At 48.4% G+C, this 17523-nt stretch overlaps 8 non-coding genes across 8 annotated transcripts; all 8 read left to right on the forward strand.

Moving 5' to 3' along the window:
* The first annotated feature begins 241 nt into the window (after positions 1-241).
* On the forward strand, positions 242-313 carry TRNAD-GUC (transfer RNA aspartic acid (anticodon GUC)). Its single transcript has one exon. It is a non-coding gene; the product is annotated as a tRNA-Asp (tRNA).
* A 1600-nt stretch (positions 314-1913) lies between these two features.
* Positions 1914-1985, forward strand: TRNAD-GUC (transfer RNA aspartic acid (anticodon GUC)). The gene has a single exon. It is a non-coding gene; the product is annotated as a tRNA-Asp (tRNA).
* Positions 1986-5258: 3273 nt separating this feature from the next.
* TRNAD-GUC (transfer RNA aspartic acid (anticodon GUC)) lies at positions 5259-5330 on the forward strand. Its single transcript has one exon. It is a non-coding gene; the product is annotated as a tRNA-Asp (tRNA).
* A 764-nt stretch (positions 5331-6094) lies between these two features.
* TRNAD-GUC (transfer RNA aspartic acid (anticodon GUC)) lies at positions 6095-6166 on the forward strand. The gene has a single exon. It is a non-coding gene; the product is annotated as a tRNA-Asp (tRNA).
* A 764-nt stretch (positions 6167-6930) lies between these two features.
* TRNAD-GUC (transfer RNA aspartic acid (anticodon GUC)) lies at positions 6931-7002 on the forward strand. The gene has a single exon. It is a non-coding gene; the product is annotated as a tRNA-Asp (tRNA).
* A 4108-nt stretch (positions 7003-11110) lies between these two features.
* On the forward strand, positions 11111-11182 carry TRNAD-GUC (transfer RNA aspartic acid (anticodon GUC)). Its single transcript has one exon. It is a non-coding gene; the product is annotated as a tRNA-Asp (tRNA).
* A 1600-nt stretch (positions 11183-12782) lies between these two features.
* Positions 12783-12854, forward strand: TRNAD-GUC (transfer RNA aspartic acid (anticodon GUC)). The gene has a single exon. It is a non-coding gene; the product is annotated as a tRNA-Asp (tRNA).
* A 764-nt stretch (positions 12855-13618) lies between these two features.
* On the forward strand, positions 13619-13690 carry TRNAD-GUC (transfer RNA aspartic acid (anticodon GUC)). Its single transcript has one exon. It is a non-coding gene; the product is annotated as a tRNA-Asp (tRNA).
* The last annotated feature ends 3833 nt before the right edge of the window (positions 13691-17523 follow it).

Raw genomic sequence — 17523 nt, forward strand, 5'->3', positions numbered from 1 at the left:
CCCATCTGTCCCAAGACTGCCGTATCTTTGCCGCCACCTTTTTTTCCCAGATGTCGCCTCCTTTTGAGAAAAAAAGGTCAATGACTAAATCCAATGCAATTTGCTATTAACCGCTGCCACATGTGTGTTTTTTCCTTCACCCTTCCATTTCAGTGACGCAATTAAATAGATCATTCCTTTCCGGGCGGTCGCGGAAACCTCATCTTTGGCTGGAGATCAATCAGCGCAGCAGGCAGCTTCTTCCTCGTTAGTATAGTGGTGAGTATCCCCGCCTGTCACGCGGGAGACCGGGGTTCGATTCCCCGACGGGGAGTGCTTCCTCTTTTTCTCTCCTCAGCCTTGCTTTCTCTGGAACTCTTTCCCAGGATCCTCTTCATCGTTGCCACCTTGACCTAGCCCATCCATGGCAGTACAGCTTCCTGTTTGACACCAAAAAAGCATTTCGGGCTTCCTAGCATCTCGCACATGTCACCTCGACAATGCCGGGCTATCTTTCCCTTCATTTCGCCTTCCAAACACAGCTTGGTCCCCAGGAATGACACGCCACACCCACTTTTCCTTTGGGGAAAAGAAGGTTAATTTTGTCCAACTTCAGTTTCCTTTCCATGGACTTCGCCATTCAAATGACTCAAGATATCATCTGTAGAAGTGCCAATCTTGTCACCAAAGATCCAGTAGCCAAAGGAAGGCTTGAAGTCTTTCTTGAAAAATCCATGCAATCCAGTGTGATGAGATGGCACGGGAATCCACCATCATCTGCAGAAGTTTCCTTTTCTTTTTGGCAGAAAGTCTCAGGGCGTGCAAACGGCCAAACTTCTACAGATCCCAAGAGTCGACCCATCTGTCCCAAGACTGCCGCATCTTTGCCGTCACCTTTTTTTCTCAGATGTCGCCTCCTTTTGAGAAAAAAAGGTCAATGACTAAATCCAATGCAATTTGCTATTAACCGCTGCCACATGTGTGTTTTTTCCTTCACCCTTCCATTTCAGTGGCGCAATGAAATAGATCATTCCTTTCCGGTCGGTCGCGGAAACCTCATCTTCGGCTGGAGCGCAATCGGCGCGGCAGTCAGCTTCTTCCTCGTTAGTATAGTGGTGAGTATCCCCACCTGTCACGCGGGAGACCGGGGTTCGATTCCCTGACGGGGAGTGCTTCCTCTTTTTCTCTCCTCAGCCTTGCTTTCTCTGGAACTCTTTCCCTGGATCCTCTTCATCGTTGCCACTTTGACCTAGCCCATCCATGGCAGTACAGCTTCCTGTTTGACACCAAAAAAGCATTTCGGGCTTCCTAGCATCTCGCACATGTCACCTCGACAATGCCGGGCTATCTTTCCCTTCATTTCGCCTTCCAAACACAGCTTGGTCCCCAGGAATGACACGCCACACCCACTTTTCCTTTGGGGAAAAGAAGGTTAATTTTGTCCAACTTCAGTTTCCTTTCCATGGACTTCGCCATTCAAATGACTCAAGATATCATCTGTAGAAGCGCCAATCTTGTCACCAAAGATCCAGTAGCCAAAGGAAGGCTTGAAGTCTTTCTTGAAAAATCCATGCAATCCAGTGTGATGAGATGGCACGGGAATCCACCATCATCTGCAGAAGTTTCCTTTTCTTTTTGGCAGAAAGTCTCAGGGCGTGCAAACGGCCAAACTTCTACAGATCCCAAGAGTCGACCCATCTGTCCCAAGACTGCCGTATCTTTGCCACCACCTTTTTTTCTCAGATGTCGCCTCCTTTTGAGAAAAAAAGGTCAATGACTAAATCCAATGCAATTTGCTATTAACCGCTGCCACATGTGTGTTTTTTCCTTCACCCTTCCATTTCAGTGGCACAATGAAATAGATCATTCCTTTCCGGTCGGTCGCGGAAACCTCATCTTCGGCTGGAGCGCAATCGGCACACCAGTCAGCTTCTTCCTCGTTAGTATAGTGGTGAGTATCCCCGCCTGTCATGCGGGAGACCGGGGTTCGATTCCCCGACGGGGAGTGCTTCCTCTTTTTCTCTCCTCAGCCTTGCTTTCTCTGGAACTCTTTCCCAGGATCCTCTTCATCGTTGCCACTTTGACCTAGCCCATCCATGGCAGTACAGCTTCCTGTTTGACACCAAAAAAGCATTTCGGGCTTCCTAGCATCTCGCACATGTCAGCTCGACAATGCCGGGTTATCTTTCCCTTCATTTCGCCTTCCAAACACAGCTTGGTCCCCAGGAATGACACGCCACACCCACTTTTCCTTTGGGGAAAAGAAGGTTAATTTTGTCCAACTTCAGTTTCCTTTCCATGGACTTCGCCATTCAAATGACTCAAGATATCATCTGTAGAAGTGCCAATCTTGTCACCAAAGATCCAGTGGCCAAAGGAAGGCTTGAAGTCTTTCTTGAAAAATCCATGCAATCCAGTGTGATGAGATGGCACGGGAATCCACCATCATCTGCAGAAGTTTCCTTTTCTTTTTGGCAGAAAGTCTCAGGGCGTGCAAACGGTCAAACTTCTACAGATCCCAAGAGTCTACCCATCTGTCCCAAGACTGCCGCATCTTTGCCGTCACCTTTTTTTCTCAGATGTCGCCTCCTTTTGAGAAAAAAAGGTCAATGACTAAATCCCATGCAATTTGCTATTAACCGCTGCCACATGTGTGTTTTTTCCTTCACCCTTCCATTTCAGTGGCGCAATAAAATAGATCATTCCTTTCCGGTCGGTCGCGGAAACCTCATCTTCGGCTGGAGCACAATGGGCGCGGCGGTCAGCTTCTTCCTCGTTAGTATAGTGGTGAGTATCCCCGTCTGTCACGCGGGAGACCGGGGTTCGATTCCCCGACGGGGAGTGCTTCCTCTTTTTCTCTCCTCAGCCTTGCTTTCTCTGGAATTCTTTCCCAGGATCCTCTTCATCGTTGCCACTTTGACCTAGCCCATCCATGGCAGTACAGCTTCCTGTTTGACACCAAAAAAGCATTTCGGGCTTCCTAGCATCTCGCACATGTCACCTCGACAATGCCGGGCTATCTTTCCCTTCATTTCGCCTTCCAAACACAGCTTGGTCCCCAGGAATGACACGCCACACCCACTTTTCCTTTGGGGAAAAGAAGGTTAATTTTGTCCAACTTCAGTTTCCTTTCCATGGACTTCGCCATTCAAATGACTCAAGATATCATCTGTAGAAGCGCCAATCTTGTCACCAAAGATCCAGTAGCCAAAGGAAGGCTTGAAGTCTTTCTTGAAAATTCCATGCAATCCAGTGATATGAGATGGCACGGGAATCCACCATCATCTGCTGAAGTTTCCTTTTCTTTTTGGCAGAAAGTCTCAGGGCGTGCAAACGGCCAAACTTCTACAGATCCCAAGAGTCGACCCATCTGTCCCAAGACTGCCGTATCTTTGCCGCCACCTTTTTTTCCCAGATGTCGCCTCCTTTTGAGAAAAAAAGGTCAATGACTAAATCCAATGCAATTTGCTATTAACCGCTGCCACATGTGTGTTTTTTCCTTCACCCTTCCATTTCAGTGACGCAATTAAATAGATCATTCCTTTCCGGGCGGTCGCGGAAACCTCATCTTTGGCTGGAGATCAATCAGCGCGCCAGGCAGCTTCTTCCTCGTTAGTATAGTGGTGAGTATCCCCGCCTGTCACGCGGGAGACCGGGGGTTCGATTCCCCAACGGGGAGTGCTTCCTCTTTTTCTCTCCTCAGCCTTGCTTTCTCTGGAACTCTTTCCCAGGATCCTCTTCATCGTTGCCACCTTGACCTAGCCCATCCATGGCAGTACAGCTTCCTGTTTGACACCAAAAAAGCATTTCGGGCTTCCTAGCATCTCGCACATGTCACCTCGACAATGCCGGGCTATCTTTCCCTTCATTTCGCCTTCCAAACACAGCTTGGTCCCCAGGAATGACACGCCACACCCACTTTTCCTTTGGGGAAAAGAAGGTTAATTTTGTCCAACTTCAGTTTCCTTTCCATGGACTTCGCCATTCAAATGACTCAAGATATCATCTGTAGAAGTGCCAATCTTGTCACCAAAGATCCAGTAGCCAAAGGAAGGCTTGAAGTCTTTCTTGAAAAATCCATGCAATCCAGTGTGATGAGATGGCACGGGAATCCACCATCATCTGCAGAAGTTTCCTTTTCTTTTTGGCAGAAAGTCTCAGGGCGTGCAAACGGCCAAACTTCTACAGATCCCAAGAGTCGACCAATCTGTCCCAAGACTGCCGCATCTTTGCCGTCACCTTTTTTTCTCAGATGTCGCCTCCTTTTGAGAAAAAAAGGTCAATGACTAAATCCAATGCAATTTGCTATTAACCGCTGCCACATGTGTGTTTTTTCCTTCACCCTTCCATTTCAGTGGCGCAATGAAATAGATCATTCCTTTCCGGTCGGTCGCGGAAACCTCATCTTCGGCTGGAGCGCAATCGGCGCGGCAGTCAGCTTCTTCCTCGTTAGTATAGTGGTGAGTATCCCCACCTGTCACGCGGGAGACCGGGGTTCGATTCCCTGACGGGGAGTGCTTCCTCTTTTTCTCTCCTCAGCCTTGCTTTCTCTGGAACTCTTTCCCTGGATCCTCTTCATCGTTGCCACTTTGACCTAGCCAATCCATGGCAGTACAGCTTCCTGTTTGACACCAAAAAAGCATTTCGGGCTTCCTAGCATCTCGCACATGTCACCTCGACAATGCCGGGCTATCTTTCCCTTCATTTCGCCTTCCAAACACAGCTTGGTCCCCAGGAATGACACGCCACACCCACTTTTCCTTTGGGGAAAAGAAGGTTAATTTTGTCCAACTTCAGTTTCCTTTCCATGGACTTCGCCATTCAAATGACTCAAGATATCATCTGTAGAAGCGCCAATCTTGTCACCAAAGATCCAGTAGCCAAAGGAAGGCTTGAAGTCTTTCTTGAAAAATTCATGCAATCCAGTGTGATGAGATGGCACGGGAATCCACCATCATCTGCAGAAGTTTCCTTTTCTTTTTGGCAGAAAGTCTCAGGGCGTGCAAACGGCCAAACTTCTACAGATCCCAAGAGTCGACCCATCTGTCCCAAGACTGCCGTATCTTTGCCACCACCTTTTTTTCTCAGATGTCGCCTCCTTTTGAGAAAAAAAGGTCAATGACTAAATCCAATGCAATTTGCTATTAACCGCTGCCACATGTGTGTTTTTTCCTTCACCCTTCCATTTCAGTGGCACAATGAAATAGATCATTCCTTTCCGGTCGGTCGCGGAAACCTCATCTTCGGCTGGAGCGCAATCGGCACACCAGTCAGCTTCTTCCTCGTTAGTATAGTGGTGAGTATCCCCGCCTGTCATGCGGGAGACCGGGGTTCGATTCCCCGACGGGGAGTGCTTCCTCTTTTTCTCTCCTCAGCCTTGCTTTCTCTGGAACTCTTTCCCAGGATCCTCTTCATCGTTGCCACTTTGACCTAGCCCATCCATGGCAGTACAGCTTCCTGTTTGACACCAAAAAAGCATTTCGGGCTTCCTAGCATCTCGCACATGTCAGCTCGACAATGCCGGGTTATCTTTCCCTTCATTTCGCCTTCCAAACACAGCTTGGTCCCCAGGAATGACACGCCACACCCACTTTTCCTTTGGGGAAAAGAAGGTTAATTTTGTCCAACTTCAGTTTCCTTTCCATGGACTTCGCCATTCAAATGACTCAAGATATCATCTGTAGAAGTGCCAATCTTGTCACCAAAGATCCAGTGGCCAAAGGAAGGCTTGAAGTCTTTCTTGAAAAATCCATGCAATCCAGTGTGATGAGATGGCACGGGAATCCACCATCATCTGCAGAAGTTTCCTTTTCTTTTTGGCAGAAAGTCTCAGGGCGTGCAAACGGTCAAACTTCTACAGATCCCAAGAGTCTACCCATCTGTCCCAAGACTGCCGCATCTTTGCCGTCACCTTTTTTTCTCAGATGTCGCCTCCTTTTGAGAAAAAAAGGTCAATGACTAAATCCCATGCAATTTGCTATTAACCGCTGCCACATGTGTGTTTTTTCCTTCACCCTTCCATTTCAGTGGCGCAATAAAATAGATCATTCCTTTCCGGTCGGTCGCGGAAACCTCATCTTCGGCTGGAGCACAATGGGCGCGGCGGTCAGCTTCTTCCTCGTTAGTATAGTGGTGAGTATCCCCGCCTGTCACGCGGGAGACCGGGGTTCGATTCCCCGACGGGGAGTGCTTCCTCTTTTTCTCTCCTGAGCCTTGCTTTCTCTGGAACTCTTTCCCAGGATCCTCTTCATCGTTGCCACTTTGACCTAGCCCATCCATGGCAGTACAGCTTCCTGTTTGACACCAAAAAAGCATTTCGGGCTTCCTAGCATCTCGCACATGTCACCTCGACAATGCCGGGCTATCTTTCCCTTCATTTCGCCTTCCAAACACAGCTTGGTCCCCAGGAATGACACGCCACACCCACTTTTCCTTTGGGGAAAAGAAGGTTAATTTTGTCCAACTTCAGTTTCCTTTCCATGGACTTCGCCATTCAAATGACTCAAGATATCATCTGTAGAAGCGCCAATCTTGTCACCAAAGATCCAGTAGCCAAAGGAAGGCTTGAAGTCTTTCTTGAAAATTCCATGCAATCCAGTGATATGAGATGGCACGGGAATCCACCATCATCTGCTGAAGTTTCCTTTTCTTTTTGGCAGAAAGTCTCAGGGCGTGCAAACGGCCAAACTTCTACAGATCCCAAGAGTCGACCCATCTGTCCCAAGACTGCTGTATCTTTGCCGCCACCTTTTTTTCCCAGATGTCGCCTCCTTTTGAGAAAAAAAGGTCAATGACTAAATACAATGAAATTTGCTATTAACCGCTTCCACATGTGTGTTTTTTCCTTCACCTTTCCATTTCAGTGACGCAATTAAATAGATCATTCCTTTCCGGGCGGTCGCGGAAACCTCATCTTTGGCTGGAGATCAATCAGCGCGGCGGTCAGCTTCTTCCTCGTTAGTATAGTGGTGAGTATCCCCGCCTGTCACGCGGGAGACCGGGGTTCGATTCCCCGACGGGGAGTGCTTCCTCTTTTTCTCTCCTCAGCCTTGCTTTCTCTGGAACTCTTTCCCAGGATCCTCTTCATCGTTGCCACCTTGACCTAGCCCATCCATGGCAGTACAGCTTCCTGTTTGACACCAAAAAAGCATTTCGGGCTTCCTAGCATCTCGCACATGTCACCTCGACAATGCCGGGCTATCTTTCCCTTCATTTCGCCTTCCAAACACAGCTTGGTCCCCAGGAATGACACGCCACACCCACTTTTCCTTTGGGGAAAAGAAGGTTAATTTTGTCCAACTTCAGTTTCCTTTCCATGGACTTCGCCATTCAAATGACTCAAGATATCATCTGTAGAAGTGCCAATCTTGTCACCAAAGATCCAGTAGCCAAAGGAAGGCTTGAAGTCTTTCTTGAAAAATCCATGCAATCCAGTGTGATGAGATGGCACGGGAATCCACCATCATCTGCAGAAGTTTCCTTTTCTTTTTGGCAGAAAGTCTCAGGGCGTGCAAACGGCCAAACTTCTACAGATCCCAAGAGTCGACCCATCTATCCCAAGACTGCCGCATCTTTGCCGTCACCTTTTTTTCTCAGATGTCGCCTCCTTTTGAGAAAAAAAGGTCAATGACTAAATCCAATGCAATTTTCTATTAACCGCTGCCACATGTGTGTTTTTTCCTTCACCCTTCCATTTCAGTGGCGCAATGAAATAGATCATTCCTTTCCGGTCGGTCGCGGAAACCTCATCTTCGGCTGGAGCGCAATCGGCGCAGCAGTCAGCTTCTTCCTCGTTAGTATAGTGGTGAGTATCCCCGCCTGTCACGCGGGAGATCGGGGTTCGATTCCCCGACGGGGAGTGCTTCCTCTTTTTCTCTCCTCAGCCTTGCTTTCTCTGGAACTCTTTCCCAGGATCCTCTTCATCGTTGCCACTTTGACCTAGCCCATCCATGGCAGTACAGCTTCCTGTTTGACACCAAAAAAGCATTTCGGGCTTCCTAGCATCTCGCACATGTCACCTCGACAATGCCGGGCTATCTTTCCCTTCATTTCGCCTTCCAAACACAGCTTGGTCCCCAGGAATGACACGCCACACCCACTTTTCCTTTGGGGAAAAGAAGGTTAATTTTGTCCAACTTCAGTTTCCTTTCCATGGACTTCGCCATTCAAATGACTCAAGATATCATCTGTAGAAGCGCCAATCTTGTCACCAAAGATCCAGTAGCCAAAGGAAGGCTTGAAGTCTTTCTTGAAAAATCCATGCAATCCAGTGTGATGAGATGGCACGGGAATCCACCATCATCTGCAGAAGTTTCCTTTTCTTTTTGGCAGAAAGTCTCAGGGCGTGCAAACGGCCAAACTTCTACAGATCCCAAGAGTCGACCCATCTGTCCCAAGACTGCCGCATCTTTGCCGTCACCTTTTTTTCTCAGATGTCGCCTCCTTTTGAGAAAAAAAGGTCAATGACTAAATCCAATGCAATTTGCTATTAACCGCTGCCACATGTGTGTTTTTTCCTTCACCCTTCCATTTCAGTGGCGCAATGAAATAGATCATTCCTTTCCGGTCGGTCGCGGAAACCTCATCTTCGGCTGGAGCGCAATCGGTGCGGCGGTCAGCTTCTTCCTCGTTAGTATAGTGGTGAGTATCCACGCCTGTCACGCGGGAGACCGGGGTTCGATTCCCCGACGGGGAGTGCTTCCTCTTTTTCTCTCCTCAGCCTTGCTTTCTCTGGAACTCTTTCCCAGGATCCTCTTCATCGTTGCCACTTTGACCTAGCCCATCCATGGCAGTACAGCTTCCTGTTTGACACCAAAAAAGCATTTCGGGCTTCCTAGCATCTCGCACATGTCACCTCGACAATGCCGGGCTATCTTTCCCTTCATTTCGCCTTCCAAACACAGCTTGGTCCCCAGGAATGACACGCCACACCCACTTTTCCTTTGGGGAAAAGAAGGTTAATTTTGTCCAACTTCAGTTTCCTTTCCATGGACTTCGCCATTCAAATGACTCAAGATATCATCTGTAGAAGCGCCAATCTTGTCACCAAAGATCCAGTAGCCAAAGGAAGGCTTGAAGTCTTTCTTGAAAAATCCATGCAATCCAGTGTGATGAGATGGCACGGGAATCCACCATCATCTGCAGAAGTTTCCTTTTCTTTTTGGCAGAAAGTCTCAGGGCGTGCAAACGGCCAAACTTCTACAGATCCCAAGAGTCGACCCATCTGTCCCAAGACTGCCGTATCTTTGCCGCCACCTTTTTTTCCCAGATGTCGCCTCCTTTTGAGAAAAAAAGGTCAATGACTAAATCCAATGCAATTTGCTATTAACCGCTGCCACATGTGTGTTTTTTCCTTCACCCTTCCATTTCAGTGGCACAATGAAATAGATCATTCCTTTCCGGTCGGTCGCGGAAACCTCATCTTCGGCTGGAGCGCAATCGGCACACCAGTCAGCTTCTTCCTCGTTAGTATAGTGGTGAGTATCCCCGTCTGTCACGCGGGAGACCGGGGTTCGATTCCCCGACGGGGAGTGCTTCCTCTTTTTCTCTCCTCAGCCTTGCTTTCTCTGGAACTCTTTCCCAGGATCCTCTTCATCGTTGCCACTTTGACCTAGCCCATCCATGGCAGTACAGCTTCCTGTTTGACACCAAAAAAGCATTTCGGGCTTCCTAGCATCTCGCACATGTCAGCTCGACAATGCCGGGCTATCTTTCCCTTCATTTCGCCTTCCAAACACAGCTTGGTCCCCAGGAATGACACGCCACACCCACTTTTCCTTTGGGGAAAAGAAGGTTAATTTTGTCCAACTTCAGTTTCCTTTCCATGGACTTCGCCATTCAAATGACTCAAGATATCATCTGTAGAAGTGCCAATCTTGTCACCAAAGATCCAGTAGCCAAAGGAAGGCTTGAAGTCTTTCTTGAAAAATCCATGCAATCCAGTGTGATGAGATGGCACGGGAATCCACCATCATCTGCAGAAGTTTCCTTTTCTTTTTGGCAGAAAGTCTCAGGGCGTGCAAACGGTCAAACTTCTACAGATCCCAAGAGTCGACCCATCTGTCCCAAGACTGCCGCATCTTTGCCGTCACCTTTTTTTCTCAGATGTCGCCTCCTTTTGAGAAAAAAAGGTCAATGACTAAATCCCATGCAATTTGCTATTAACCGCTGCCACATGTGTGTTTTTTCCTTCACCCTTCCATTTCAGTGGCGCAATGAAATAGATTATTCCTTTCCGGTCGGTCGCGGAAACCTCATCTTCAGCTAGAGCACAATCGGCGCGGCGGTCAGCTTCTTCCTCGTTAGTATAGTGGTGAGTATCCTCGCCTGTCACGCGGGAGACCGGGGTTCGATTCCCCGACGGGGAGTGCTTCCTCTTTTTCTCTCCTCAGCCTTGCTTTCTCTGGAACTCTTTCCCAGGATCCTCTTCATCGTTGCCACTTTGTCCTAGCCCATCCATGGCAGTACAGCTTCCTGTTTGACACCAAAAAAGCATTTCGGGCTTCCTAGCATCTCGCACATGTCACCTCGACAATGCCGGGCTATCTTTCCCTTCATTTCGCCTTCCAAACACAGCTTGGTCCCCAGGAATGACACGCCACACCCACTTTTCCTTTGGGGAAAAGAAGGTTAATTTTGTCCAACTTCAGTTTCCTTTCCATGGACTTCGCCATTCAAATGACTCAAGATATCATCTGTAGAAGCGCCAATCTTGTCACCAAAGATCCAGTAGCCAAAGGAAGGCTTGAAGTCTTTCTTGAAAAATCCATGCAATCCAGTGTGATGAGATGGCACGGGAATCCACCATCATCTGCAGAAGTTTCCTTTTCTTTTTGGCAGAAAGTCTCAGGGCGTGCAAACGGCCAAACTTCTACAGATCCCAAGAGTCGACCCATCTGTCCCAAGACTGCCGCATCTTTGCCGTCACCTTTTTTTCTCAGATGTCGCCTCCTTTTGAGAAAAAAAGGTCAATGACTAAATCCAATGCAATTTGCTATTAACCGCTGCCACATGTGTGTTTTTTCCTTCACCCTTCCATTTCAGTGGCACAATGAAATAGATCATTCCTTTCCGGTCGGTCGCGGAAACCTCATCTTCGGCTGGAGCGCAATCGGCACACCAGTCAGCTTCTTCCTCGTTAGTATAGTGGTGAGTATCCCCGCCTGTCACGCGGGAGACCGGGGTTCGATTCCCCGACGGGGAGTGCTTCCTCTTTTTCTCTCCTCAGCCTTGCTTTCTCTGGAACTCTTTCCCAGGATCCTCTTCATCGTTGCCACTTTGACCTAGCCCATCCATGGCAGTACAGCTTCCTGTTTGACACCAAAAAAGCATTTCGGGCTTCCTAGCATCTCGCACATGTCAGCTCGACAATGCCGGGCTATCTTTCCCTTCATTTCGCCTTCCAAACACAGCTTGGTCCCCAGGAATGACACGCCACACCCACTTTTCCTTTGGGGAAAAGAAGGTTAATTTTGTCCAACTTCAGTTTCCTTTCCATGGACTTCGCCATTCAAATGACTCAAGATATCATCTGTAGAAGTGCCAATCTTGTCACCAAAGATCCAGTAGCCAAAGGAAGGCTTGAAGTCTTTCTTGAAAAATCCATGCAATCCAGTGTGATGAGATGGCACGGGAATCCACCATCATCTGCAGAAGTTTCCTTTTCTTTTTGGCAGAAAGTCTCAGGGCGTGCAAACGGTCAAACTTCTACAGATCCCAAGAGTCGACCCATCTGTCCCAAGACTGCCGCATCTTTGCCGTCACCTTTTTTTCTCAGATGTCGCCTCCTTTTGAGAAAAAAAGGTCAATGACTAAATCCCATGCAATTTGCTATTAACCGCTGCCACATGTGTGTTTTTTCCTTCACCCTTCCATTTCAGTGGCGCAATGAAATAGATTATTCCTTTCCGGTCGGTCGCGGAAACCTCATCTTCAGCTAGAGCACAATCGGCGCAGCGGTCAGCTTCTTCCTCGTTAGTATAGTGGTGAGTATCCTCGCCTGTCACGCGGGAGACCGGGGTTCGATTCCCCGACGGGGAGTGCTTCCTCTTTTTCTCTCCTCAGCCTTGCTTTCTCTGGAACTCTTTCCCAGGATCCTCTTCATCGTTGCCACTTTGTCCTAGCCCATCCATGGCAGTACAGCTTCCTGTTTGACACCAAAAAAGCATTTCGGGCTTCCTAGCATCTCGCACATGTCACCTCGACAATGCCGGGCTATCTTTCCCTTCATTTCGCCTTCCAAACACAGCTTGGTCCCCAGGAATGACACGCCACACCCACTTTTCCTTTGGGGAAAAGAAGGTTAATTTTGTCCAACTTCAGTTTCCTTTCCATGGACTTCGCCATTCAAATGACTCAAGATATCATCTGTAGAAGCGCCAATCTTGTCACCAAAGATCCAGTAGCCAAAGGAAGGCTTGAAGTCTTTCTTGAAAAATCCATGCAATCCAGTGTAATGAGATGGCACGGGAATCCACCATCATCTGCAGAAGTTTCCTTTTCTTTTTGGCAGAAAGTCTCAGGGCGTGCAAACGGCCAAACTTCTACAGATCCCAAGAGTCGACCCATCTGTCCCAAGACTGCCGTATCTTTGCCGCCACCTTTTTTTCCCAGATGTCGCCTCCTTTTGAGAAAAAAAGGTCAATGACTAAATCCAATGCAATTTGCTATTAACCGCTGCCACATGTGTGTTTTTTCCTTCACCCTTCCATTTCAGTGACGCAATTAAATAGATCATTCCTTTCCGGGCGGTCGCGGAAACCTCATCTTTGGCTGGAGATCAATCAGCGGGGCGGTCAGCTTCTTCCTCGTTAGTATAGTGGTGAGTATCCCCGCCTGTCACGCGGGAGACCGGGGTTCGATTCCCCGACGGGGAGTGCTTCCTCTTTTTCTCTCCTCAGCCTTGCTTTCTCTGGAACTCTTTCCCAGGATCCTCTTCATCGTTGCCACCTTGACCTAGCCCATCCATGGCAGTACAGCTTCCTGTTTGACACCAAAAAAGCATTTCGGGCTTCCTAGCATCTCGCACATGTCACCTCGACAATGCCGGGCTATCTTTCCCTTCATTTCGCCTTCCAAACACAGCTTGGTCCCCAGGAATGACACGCCACACCCACTTTTCCTTTGGGGAAAAGAAGGTTAATTTTGTCCAACTTCAGTTTCCTTTCCATGGACTTCGCCATTCAAATGACTCAAGATATCATCTGTAGAAGTGCCAATCTTGTCACCAAAGATCCAGTAGCCAAAGGAAGGCTTGAAGTCTTTCTTGAAAAATCCATGCAATCCAGTGTGATGAGATGGCACGGGAATCCACCATCATCTGCAGAAGTTTCCTTTTCTTTTTGGCAGAAAGTCTCAGGGCGTGCAAACGGCCAAACTTCTACAGATCCCAAGAGTCGACCCATCTGTCCCAAGACTGCCGCATCTTTGCCGTCACCTTTTTTTCTCAGATGTCGCCTCCTTTTGAGAAAAAAAGGTCAATGACTAAATCCAATGCAATTTTCTATTAACCGCTGCCACATGTGTGTTTTTTCCTTCACCCTTCCATTTCAGTGGCGCAATGAAATAGATCATTCCTTTCCGGTCGGTCGCGGAAACCTCATCTTCGGCTGGAGCGCAATCGGCGCAGCAGTCAGCTTCTTCCTCGTTAGTATAGTGGTGAGTATCCCCGCCTGTCACGCGGGAGACCGGGGTTCGATTCCCCGACGGGGAGTGCTTCCTCTTTTTCTCTCCTCAGCCTTGCTTTCTCTGGAACTCTTTCCCAGGATCCTCTTCATCGTTGCCACTTTGACCTAGCCCATCCATGGCAGTACAGCTTCCTGTTTGACACCAAAAAAGCATTTCGGGCTTCCTAGCATCTCGCACATGTCACCTCGACAATGCCGGGCTATCTTTCCCTTCATTTCGCCTTCCAAACACAGCTTGGTCCCCAGGAATGACACGCCACACCCACTTTTCCTTTGGGGAAAAGAAGGTTAATTTTGTCCAACTTCAGTTTCCTTTCCATGGACTTCGCCATTCAAATGACTCAAGATATCATCTGTAGAAGCGCCAATCTTGTCACCAAAGATCCAGTAGCCAAAGGAAGGCTTGAAGTCTTTCTTGAAAAATCCATGCAATCCAGTGTGATGAGATGGCACGGGAATCCACCATCATCTGCAGAAGTTTCCTTTTCTTTTTGGCAGAAAGTCTCAGGGTGTGCAAACGGTCAAACTTCTACAGATCCCAAGAGTCGACCCATCTGTCCCAAGACTGCCGCATCTTTGCCGTCACCTTTTTTTCCCAGATGTCGCCTCCTTTTGAGAAAAAAAGGTCAATGACTAAATCCAATGCAATTTGCTATTAACCGCTGCCACATGTGTGTTTTTTCCTTCACCCTTCCATTTCAGTGGCGCAATGAAATAGATAATTCCTTTCCGGTCGGTCGCGGAAACCTCATCTTCGGCTTGAACCTTTAGCTGAAGTGGACTTCAAGTACCTCTCTTGGAAGGTGACTTTTTTGCTGGCGATCACATCGGCCAAGCGAGTGGGTGAGCTCCAGGCCTTGGCGGCATCAGAGCCATACACAGTCTTTTTTCCAGACAGAGTCCAGCTTAGGTTTGTTCAAGGTTTTCTGCCCAAGGTTCCGTCAGTGGAAAATATAAACCAGACTATAACCTTGCCCACTTTTTTCCCCTCTCCCTCCTCGGAGTGGGAGGAGAGGATGCATAGTCTGGATCTGGTGCGAACATTGCAAGTATACCTGGACCGAACAGGCCCATTCCGTAAGTCAGAAAACCTGCTCATCAATTTTTTTGGTCACAACAGAGGTGTCAAGGCATCCAAACCCACTCTGTCGAGGTGGATCAGAGAAGCCATCTCAGTGGCCTTACAGTCACAAGGGCTGCAGGTTCCGGAATTTTTGCGAGCCCACGCTACCAGGTCGGTGGCTGCATCATGGGCAGAGAGGCAATCCCTCTCAGTAGACCAAATCTGTGCGGCTGCATCTTGGTCTTCCCACTTGACGTTCGCCAGACACTATAGGTTAGACTGGCATGTTTCCAAGGCAAAATCTTTTGGTTATTCTATCCTGACCTCTGCTTGTCAGGATCGCCCTCCCTAGAAGGGGTATTACTTGTTAAGTCCCCATCTTGTGCTGCTGTTTGGGCGTAGGGGGAATGGAAGATTATGTAGATAATCTGTTTTCCCTTAGCCCAAACAGCAGCACAAAGCTCCCTCCCTTTCTTGTTAAAGGATAAATTATTATAGTCGGTATGGTACTTGGAGACTAACACAGGGAGGGGGAGATCTCCGGGACCTTTCATGGGAGGGTAACTAGTTAGTTTATTAAAAGTTCCACCTGTCCTAACAGTACACAGGGGCAGGAATACCCCATCTTGTGCTGCTGTTTGGGCTAAGGGAAAACAGATTATCTACATAATCTTCCATTCCGGGCGGTCGCGGAAACCTCATCTTTGGCTGGAGATCAATCAGCGCGGCGGTCAGCTTCTTCCTCGTTAGTATAGTGGTGAGTATCCCCGCCTGTCACGCGGGAGACTGGGGTTCGATTCCCCGACGGGGAGTGCTTCCTCTTTTTCTCTCCTCAGCCTTGCTTTCTCTGGAACTCTTTCCCAGGATCCTCTTCATCGTTGCCACCTTGACCTAGCCCATCCATGGCAGTACAGCTTCCTGTTTGACACCAAAAAAGCATTTCGGGCTTCCTAGCATCTCGCACATGTCACCTCGACAATGCCGGGCTATCTTTCCCTTCATTTCGCCTTCCAAACACAGCTTGGTCCCCAGGAATGACACGCCACACCCACTTTTCCTTTGGGGAAAAGAAGGTTAATTTTGTCCAACTTCAGTTTCCTTTCCATGGACTTCGCCATTCAAATGACTCAAGATATCATCTGTAGAAGTGCCAATCTTGTCACCAAAGATCCAGTAGCCAAAGGAAGGCTTGAAGTCTTTCTTGAAAAATCCATGCAATCCAGTGTGATGAGATGGCACGGGAATCCACCATCATCTGCAGAAGTTTCCTTTTCTTTTTGGCAGAAAGTCTCAGGGCGTGCAAACGGCCAAACTTCTACAGATCCCAAGAGTCGACCCATCTGTCCCAAGACTGCCGCATCTTTGCCGTCACCTTTTTTTCTCAGATGTCGCCTCCTTTTGAGAAAAAAAGGTCAATGACTAAATCCCATGCAATTTGCTATTAACCGCTGCCACATGTGTGTTTTTTCCTTCACCCTTCCATTTCAGTGGCGCAATGAAATAGATCATTCCTTTCCGGTCGGTCGCGGAAACCTCATCTTCGGCTGGAGCGCAATCGGCGCGGCGGTCAGCTTCTTCCTCGTTAGTATAGTGGTGAGTATCCCCGCCTGTCACGCGGGAGACCGGTGTTCGATTCCCCGACGGGTAGTGCTTCCTCTTTTTCTCTCCTCAGCCTTGCTTTCTCTGGAACTCTTTCCCAGGATCCTCTTCATCGTTGCCACTTTGACCTAGCCCATCCATGGCAGTACAGCTTCCTGTTTGACACCAAAAAAGCATTTCGGGCTTCCTAGCATCTCGCACATGTCACCTCGACAATGCCGGGCTATCTTTCCCTTCATTTCGCCTTCCAAACACAGCTTGGTCCCCAGGAATGACACACCACACCCACTTTTCCTTTGGGGAAAAGAAGGTTAATTTTGTCCAACTTCAGTTTCCTTTCCATGGACTTCGCCATTCAAATGACTCAAGATATCATCTGTAGAAGTGCCAATCTTGTCACCAAAGATCCAGTAGCCAAAGGAAGGCTTGAAGTCTTTCTTGAAAAATCCATGCAATCCAGTGTGATGAGATGGCACGGGAATCCACCATCATCTGCAGAAGTTTCCTTTTCTTTTTGGCAGAAAGTCTCAGGGCGTGCAAACGGTCAAACTTCTACAGATCCCAAGAGTCGACCCATCTGTCCCAAGACTGCCGCATCTTTGACGTCACCTTTTTTTCTCAGATGTCGCCTCCTTTTGAGAAAAAAAGGTCAATGACTAAATCCCATGCAATTTGCTATTAACCGCTGCCACATGTGTGTTTTTTCCTTCACCCTTCCATTTCAGTGGCGCAATGAAATAGATAATTCCTTTCCGGTCGGTCGCGGAAACCTCATCTTCGGCTGGAGCACAATCGGTGCAGCGGTCAGCTTCTTCCTCGTTAGTATAGTGGTGAGTATCCTCGCCTGTCATGCGGGAGACCGGGGGTCGATTCCCCGACGGGGAGTGCTTCCTCTTTTTCTCTCCTCAGCCTTGCTTTCTCTGGAACTCTTTCCCAGGATCCTCTTCATCGTTGCCACTTTGACCTAGCCCATCCATGGCAGTACAGCTTCCTGTTTGACACCAAAAAAGCATTTCGGGCTTCCTAGCATCTCGCACATGTCAGCTCGACAATGCCGGGCTATCTTTCCCTTCATTTCGCCTTCCAAACACAGCTTGGTCCCCAGGAATGACACGCCACACCCACTTTTCCTTTGGGGAAAAGAAGGTTAATTTTGTCCAACTTCAGTTTCCTTTCCATGGACTTCGGCATTCAAAT

The sequence above is a fragment of the Leptodactylus fuscus genome, unplaced genomic scaffold (assembly GCF_031893055.1).
Source record: "Leptodactylus fuscus isolate aLepFus1 unplaced genomic scaffold, aLepFus1.hap2 HAP2_SCAFFOLD_396, whole genome shotgun sequence".
NCBI lineage: Eukaryota > Metazoa > Chordata > Amphibia > Anura > Leptodactylidae > Leptodactylus > Leptodactylus fuscus.